Source organism: Aedes aegypti, chromosome 2, assembly GCF_002204515.2.
Source record: "Aedes aegypti strain LVP_AGWG chromosome 2, AaegL5.0 Primary Assembly, whole genome shotgun sequence".
Lineage (NCBI taxonomy): Eukaryota > Metazoa > Arthropoda > Insecta > Diptera > Culicidae > Aedes > Aedes aegypti.
The window spans coordinates 347271354-347279999 of record NC_035108.1 but is presented as its reverse complement, the minus strand read 5'-3'; the positions used below and the strand labels follow the sequence as shown (position 1 = coordinate 347279999).

Genomic DNA, 8646 nt, shown 5'->3' with positions numbered 1-8646 from the left:
TGCTTTTTTTTTTCAATACTTTCTCAAAAAGCCAAGTGGATGGTAAAGAAAAAATCTCGAAGAATCTCGAGAAATCTTGACTACCAAAAATGCCAAGTAAGAAATAGTCCCGGAACCTTTGAAAGATCCCTCTAAAGATTTCCAACATATTTCCAAGAATTTTCTCTACACAAATTTAACTAAAGATTCATTCATGTAATGCTTCTAGAGTTTGCAGAAAAGTTAACAGGTACATCGAGGAGTCCTTGGAAAAGAAATTCTTGAATACTACTTCAAATATTATTATAATTTTTTTTTCAAGGATTTCTACTTTAAACATTTCTAAAAATGATCAATAATTTCTTATAATATTCATTTAAGAATTTTGATTTTTGTTTTTCCAAGAGCTGTCATATAGATTCGTCCAGTTTTTCTATGAATATCCTCAGGGACTGTTTTAGAAGTTTTGTGGACCCTTCTAGAGATGCTTCATTAAATTTTTCTAACTATTACATATAGTAGAACTCTTGGAAGTTTGCTGGAGTAATTCTAGATAGATGTCTAAAATGAAAACTTCTAATGGAACATCTGGGAGAAATACAGTCAACTCCCCATAACTCTATGTTGACGAGACCATCGAGTTAAGTAGGTATTGATTCAATAGAACACAAAATCAGTGGAAATGCGATCCAACGGACCATCGAGGTAGCCATGAAATCCAACTTCTTCTTCTTCTTCTTTCTGGAATTACGTCCCCACTGGGACAGAGCCTGCTTCTCAGCTTAGTGTTCTTATGAGCACTTCCACAGTTATTAACTGAGAGCTTACTATGCCAATGACCATTTTTGCATGCGTATATCGTGTGGCAGGTACAATGATACTCTATGCCCAGGGAAGTCGAGAAAATTTCCAACCCGAAAAGATCCTCGACCGGTGGGATTCAAACCCACGACCCTCAGCTTGGTGTTGCTGAATAACTGCGCGTTTACCGCTACGGATATCTGGGCTCCTGTGAAATGAACTATGTTTCTCTAATTCGATAGCGAGTAAGAGAGAGTTGACTTTATATGAAAGTCCAGGAATGTTAAGTAAAACATATAAAAACTGTGGATTAATTTTTAACTGGTAAATTAAGAAAATAATTTCTTGAAATGGATTAAGTTTTTGTTGGACTTACTTGAGAAACATTTGAAAGAATCTCTATGGTTTTTTTGTATTATTCGTATAAGAACTTATGCCTTTTTGCAAAAACAATTATCTGAAGTAATATCTATGAAATTAAAATTGAAACTTTTGGAGATGTCCTAAGCGATTATTCAAATATTACGTAACGCAAAATTTGTCATTTAAAGAACTCCTCCCTCCAACGTAACAGCTTTTATTTTGATTTTTTTGTATGGATCGCAACATTACAGAAGACCCTCACTCTCACCCTGATGCGCTACGTAATATTTAAATGATCCTCAAGAATTACTACTACGAAAATTATGGAATAAAAATAAAGATAAGACTGATAATTGAGGAAAAATAGCCGCAGAAATTGTTTTGGGAGCACCTGTTTTCATTCTTGAAAATATTTTTAAATGCAAACATTTCAAAGATTCCAGGAAACAAACGTTTCCTGGCCAGTGTTGTTTTTGCTAATTAGATTCCAAGTCTTGCATCGATTGTGAATGCCGAGTTTGTCAAAAAACAAATATAAGTATTTCGAATCATATAAACGAAAACCTGATGATTTTTCGGGTTCTTTCGTATATTCTCGGCCTGAAGTATTAGGAATTTAATCTCCACGATCTGATGAAGAACTTCGTACTATACCAATCATGCCAAAATCTCAAGCAGATCATAAGTTCTGTTGGCAACAACAATGCAATTTACTAAGCGTTCTACGGCAGACCATACTAGTCAGTACGAATATTGGTAAACAGTTAAATGCCGGGCTGACGATAATTAGCACCGGAGCCAAAGGGTTTACACAAAATAGCAATCTGCCAAGAAGTCAACACTTAAAATCGCGTGATTCACATGTATGTAGGTACATATTTGTCTGACATAGTACCTGGCCTAAAATAATCAGATTAGGGTTCATTCACAAATTTCATAACGCTCAAAGTGGCCATTTCTGGCATCCAACCACCCCCTCGTAACACATTTTGTATGAGATTTTTTCAATTTTGTATGAGCTGTAACATCTTTACCTTACCTACCCATCCTCTTCTGCGTAATGAAATTGTGAATGGACCCTTGGCAGGATTTTATCCACTCCCGCAACGATCGGGAACGTTAAATCGATGAAGACGTCGAGTACATACTTATTTTTACAATTTAAATATACTTTGTAAGCTTGATTTTCTCAACTGAGCATGGTCAGTAGGTGACTCAGGATTTTCTGAGCATCTACTCAGGTTTTACAACTTTATTCATACGAATATGAATGTTCGAAAAGTAAATGCTCAAATGCTCAGTTTTATCATACCAACTTGAGTAAATGCTCAGGAAAATGTTTTGACAGATGGATTTGAGTAAAGTAAAAGCTTTTGCTCACAAGGGAGGGTCACGATAGCGTACCCCGGGGTTTTCATCCGGACTATTTTTGTTGGATTCTACATGTCAAAATATGCACTGAAATCAAATCTCCATTATATTTTATGTGCAGAAAACAGATAGATGTTGATTTTTGCCTCAAATTTGATTTTATGTGCCCGCATGTAAATTCTAGTTGATAACAATAAATTACAATGTCAATGCACATAATCTTTACTTGCGTTCTAATGTATTATAAAGGTCAGGTTGTTACATCCTGTTTATGTTTCTTATTAAATTCTAGAACACTCGTAGAGTAACGGGAAGTAAAGATGTCGCCTTTTGCATCATCCTGCGATTTGCGTTTTTGAAATTAATTGTTCTTTTGTTTAAAACTATGATTTCAAGTTCTATTGCAACGACTGACTCGACGGATTATGGAGTTTTGTTTGACTAGAAGGTATGTTCCTTTAAGTGAAAATGTTTGAAAACAATATATTGACGAATCAGACATTAATTTCTTTCCAGAGATTCTGAATCTGACCGAGAATCTGACTGTACCGGATTCAAATTCTGTGACGGCGGACGACATAGACTGCAGTAAAAACAGTGCTACGCTCCTAGGACGTTCAAGGATTCACCTATTCCGACCAGATACCAGCACAAACTCCCACATGATCTAGCTCTACCCGTACTACGGCATATATGAAGACATTCTCATCAACCCTACCGCTGCTCACTTCACCATAACCAAGGCTGCCGAAAATCCACTAAGTCCACCAAAATAATTTCATTGAAGTGCAAATAAACATGAGATTGAGTTCCGTTAACCGTATGAAATGTTTTATTAGCTTTTAGATTATTGTTTTATTTAAAAAAATAATAGAGGGAAATAAACATTTGATCGCAAATTAAATGTATTGGCGAGATTTATAGAAATTACATGCAAGTGCATATAACTTATAAAGGCGCTCCATTTAAAATCTAAGGGTTACGGAGCATTTAATTTTATGTGCAGAATTAATACAGTCCAAATGCGAAGCTTGATTGCAAAAATATATGTGCGCTGCACATATAATCTAGTAGGAGATTCAGCTCAGTGTGGAAAAATCCAAAGCCTTTCGGGTGATGGGTCAGTGGTGTAGCCAGGAGGGGCTCTCAAAGGGGCAATTTTTTGCATATCGAATATTAATGTAAAATTTTCTTATTCAACAAAATAAATAATTTTGATGCTGATTGTAGTAGAAACAAGGAGAAGGCATATTAATCTTTATGAATAATGCATATTTACTACACCAAGGGCGTAGTCAGGGTGAAAACTCGGGAGTACAATTTCATAATAACATTATATTAGTTAATATCAATTTCTGACCAGTTCACGCTATTCCACCTATACCAAAAAAAGAAGGAGAGCCAGATATTTTCTCCAGTGGTGTAGACAGAAAGGGCTTTTTAAGGGCTATATTTAGCATGGAGCAAATATGAAGATACGGGTTCTAATTATGAGCTACGATTTATTTACATTCAACTTGTTACATTCAAAAGTTAAAATCGAAACATTAAGTGATAATTAAAATTTATTGAAGTCGGTTTCAAATGACTTATGGATGCTTCAGTATGAATGTATGGATTATGTCTAGTTATATAAAATTAAGGGTAATTATAAGGAGTTCGACTCGATCGAGGTTTAACACTATATATCTTACAGATCTCTTTCTGTCAATGTTTAAACGTTCACCATAAATTGTCTAACATCCCAACAATAAAATAATAACAAAGAACAACAATTATGAAATACTTTTATTAAATAAAACAAGAGAATTCTGGGTGCCACATTTATTTAAAATCAAACCAATGTTTCAGACTCTGTATTCATTTACAGAACGTGTGTAGTCGTTTTACCAGTGTATGATCAATGCAGAATACTTTTTCACAATGTGCACATCTGATAATCGCAGTTTGTTTGCAGTCTGTTTCTGTATATTCATCACTTTGAATTTTTTCGCAGCAATAATCAATAGGAGTATCGATGATGATTTACAATATAACCGCATTTAAAAAAAGCAAAACGTATGAGATTTTCAAACCGTTTGGCACTAAACTGATAGTGTGCAAAAGATTGAATTCGCAGAAAATAGTCCCTGTGCCAAATATTGACGTTGTCCTTAGCTATCAGTAGTGTGTCTGTCAAAAACCGGACGAAGTTTTTATATGGACGGAAGAAGTACACATCGGACGGTTGCACGATACCAGTACATTTAGCTGGAATAAATCGTTTGATGAATTTTACGTTTTTGGGGACTGCAGTTTATAAAGGTCATCATCTTTATTGGAGGTCCAGGAATCGACCAACAGAAGGACATTTTCTTTTCCAACCAAATCCGGCCACAGAACCTCATCCAAAAAAAACCTTCAAATCTTGCTTCGACATGTTTGCTGTTTTCCCTGCAAATGCTTTGTTATTTGGATAGTCGATTGCTGAATGGACTGGAAACCGACCGGAGGGCTCTGAAACTAGAACATACATATGGGGAAGCAGCGTCCCGTTCATGACGAGTACAGGCATTATCATGTAAGAATGAGTCGTAGCTGCTACTGAACCTACTCTTCCAAAAACTTGCTTACTACCCTTAATGGCTAATGTTCTGTCAGAATGAAGCTCTTTCTCAAACCTGGATTGATCTGCGTTGAAAACCTCATAATCGCAAAGATGTTCTTCCGAAATTAATGAAATTATACTGTTTGCAAACTCGTTAGACTGATTTTGTACGGTATCGTTAATGTCTGTCCACTTTTTGCTTACTTTATGAGTAATTTTCCTCGATACTATCTTATTTTTCAACTTGAACTTTTTAATCCACGATTTGGGAGCGCAAAATGACAATACATTTTCGGGATCCAGTTTCTTTTTAACATCCATTGCCCATATACGTAAGGTACGATCGTGAATAATCGTACTGCTATTCCTGGCTTCCAAAAAGCATTTCAATACTTCAAGATTGATTGCTTTTTGTAGATATCGTTTCGATGATCCTGCTGATTTAAGCGATTTCTCAAATCTTTTCATCACGCTCTTATTCTTAATACGTTTTTTCCTCGACATTACTGTGCTGAACGGTACACGCGGGCTTGATTCGATTGATTTACCTGGTAAACACAGTTGGGGTAATTCATCGCTTTTGAATCCTTTTCGTGGTTGTTTGGTCCACATCCGGTACGCATCAGCGAGATACCCCTCGGGAAATGTTGATATCTGGGGTGGTGAGGGAACGTACGTTGAGCAACTGCTGCTGCTAGCTATTCCGGAAATGGCCTCTGATGGATCGTCAGCCACTAACGTATCGTCACCGAAATCATCATCCATTGATGCTTCCGACGCAGCATCATCGAAAATCAACGTAGTGTATTCATCCACTGTAATATATTTTTCCTGCAAATTTGACTTGATTTGATGAAAAACGATAAATTCGTCTTTCGTCGGAGCTTCTTCCGATGTACCAAAAAAATTGGCCAGCAGCTTGATTATAACTCCAGGTCTCATTATGAAACCGTTCAAACTGCAACAGTTTAAGCGAAATTGAATTGAACAAAATATCCCGATATAAATCTAGCAAAATTCATTACCTGAATGTAGGGATTCACACTGAAAACGGTAATATTTTAATCCTTTTAACTCTTTACACAAGCGCAAATATAAAAGAATTGTAATTCAACGAACTGAATCAGGACGCTTTTTTGTACGAAATACGGCATGCCTATGTAACTGTAAAGTATACGTCAAGCAAATTCAAGAGCGTGTCAACTTTTTACCAATACCATGAATGAACACTGTGATCGTCACGAGTACAATCATTCAAACGTGCTACATTCATTCATACGGCATATTTTTTGTGTATTTATCAATGAAAGCGAAGGACCATTCATAAAATACTTGTGGTTCATAGTGGAAAGTGATGAGATCATAAATCGTTTTCATTTTCATTTTCAAGATCGTTTTCGATAGTTCCAGCAAGAACAAACAATTGGGGATACATCCTGACATAATCTAAAATTAAATTAGTGGTTCATGGCCAGTGCAAAATTCTAATGGCTCCTTGTTCAAACCTTTAGGTTACGGAGTCCTTAAGTTCTAGTGAATAAATGTTCGGACATATCGTCCCCTTGATGGTACAACTAGATAACTCGAAATTTGAAATTTTTGACTTCAATGTGTCAAAATATTATTCTTAATTAGATCTGAAAAATATTTGCAGCTAATAAGCGTGTGATTCAATACACATAACTTGAAGTTTATTTTCCAATCATATTCTCTGCAAATAACCATCATCTTGTAAAACGGTCATAGTTACAAATTTGCACATCTCAAAATTTTGATTTTCGAGTTATCTAGTTGTAGCATTAAGGGGACGATATGTAACCCTCTTGCATTGCGGTCATTTCGGCCAATTTTACATGGAGTATCACCTGTGTTATATGTATTTATATGTAATTATAATGCATAAGAAGAATTTAAGTCATAGTTTACAAGTTGCAAAAAGAAAGACACAGATAAACCTGTGCAAAACTATGCGCATGATATCATTGTATACGTATATTTTTTTATTACAATTTATTTGATTTTGCTGTACCCGTTGATTTACGTACTTTCTTTATTATATTGGATTTATTTTATAATATATGTTGAGTTGATATTTCAGAAATGTTAATTTGATTATATTGTATTATTTGCAAATTAACGATTGTAAATCGTATTGTATAAATACAAAATCAATCAAAAAAAAATCAAAATCATTTGCTTGGAAGAGTCATAGAAGATTTTTGGCCATATTCATTTATGCAACACCGACTGGTGCACATATGTAAGAGGTACATTATTCATATAACAATGAGAAATCGGGATTTTTTTCTCCTTTATTATAGTGATTTTAAACTCGAGCAATGGAGAATTTCCTTTATAATATTTTAATATAAGAAAATATAACCATGCTAATGCCCTTGCTAATAGCAGAATCGTTTTATTAACAGACATACTTTGACTGTTCTATGTGCTGAAAAGTGTAATTTTGAAAAATACTAGTTAACATTGCCCTTTCTGTCTACACCACTGGAGGAAATATTTGGCTCTTTTCTTTTTTCTTAGTAAAGGGATAGCGAGAACTGGTCAGCAATTGATACTAAATAATGTTATGTTATTATAAAATTGTACTCCAGAGTTTTCACCCTGACTACGCCTTTTGTGTAGTAAATATGCATTATTCATATAGATTAATATGCCTTCTCCTTGTTCCTACTACAATCAGCATCAAAATTATTTATTTTGTTGAATAAGAAAATTTTACATTAATATTCGATATGCAAAAAATTGCCCCTTTGAGAGCCCCTCCTGGCTACACCTTTGGTCCATCACCCGAAAGGCTTAGGATTTTTCCATATTTTGACATGTAGAATCCAACAAAAATAGTCCGGATGAAAACCCCGGGGTACGCTATCGTGACCCTCCCTTGTCAGTTTATTCATACGACCTAATATGTTGTTCCAGATGTTGCGTGCAATAAATAAGACACCATAAGACGCAACCGTTCACTCTCAAATATGAATACCTATATTTCTTCATAAATGGGGTGCCAAGAGTCAGTTTTGTTTAACGATTTAAAAATCCTCTTTAAGGCTAAGTAGCCCTTCATTCGTTTTGGCAACAATGTTGCCTTTTCAGCTTGCATTTCAAAGTGATAAAACTCAGTCTTGATAGTTTATATTGACTTTAAAAAATATCACTGTACGTGAAAACATGCATAAAGTATGCTGATACTCTTTCAGCTGTGTCAGTGCAACACCGAGTTATTTTTTTTTTATTCGAAATCGTGAGTTGAATAAGCAACAATCATCAACAACGCGTACAAATTTCAATGACGGCCTACTTCGCCTTAACTTTGTTAAGTGACTGAAACAGTTTTGGACAGTCTTCCCAAACGAACACCGAACACGTTGGTTCAGGCGGTTTCGGTACTCTCATTGTACTCTGTTTTCGTGTGCAAACCGAAACGCTCGAAACTGAACCTAAACTCAAACATGTGTAAAGTGAACATCGGTGCAAACGCCGGTTCGAAAACCGGTCCATTTGTACCTCGATTGCAACCGTGGTTC

General features: G+C 35.4%; 1 long non-coding RNA gene across 1 annotated transcript; it reads left to right on the top strand.

The window, feature by feature from the left end:
• The first annotated feature begins 2617 nt into the window (after positions 1 to 2617).
• Positions 2618 to 3332, top strand: LOC110675867. The gene is made up of 2 exons (XR_002499863.1): positions 2618 to 2962; positions 3031 to 3332. It is a non-coding gene; the product is annotated as an uncharacterized LOC110675867 (long non-coding RNA).
• The last annotated feature ends 5314 nt before the right edge of the window (positions 3333 to 8646 follow it).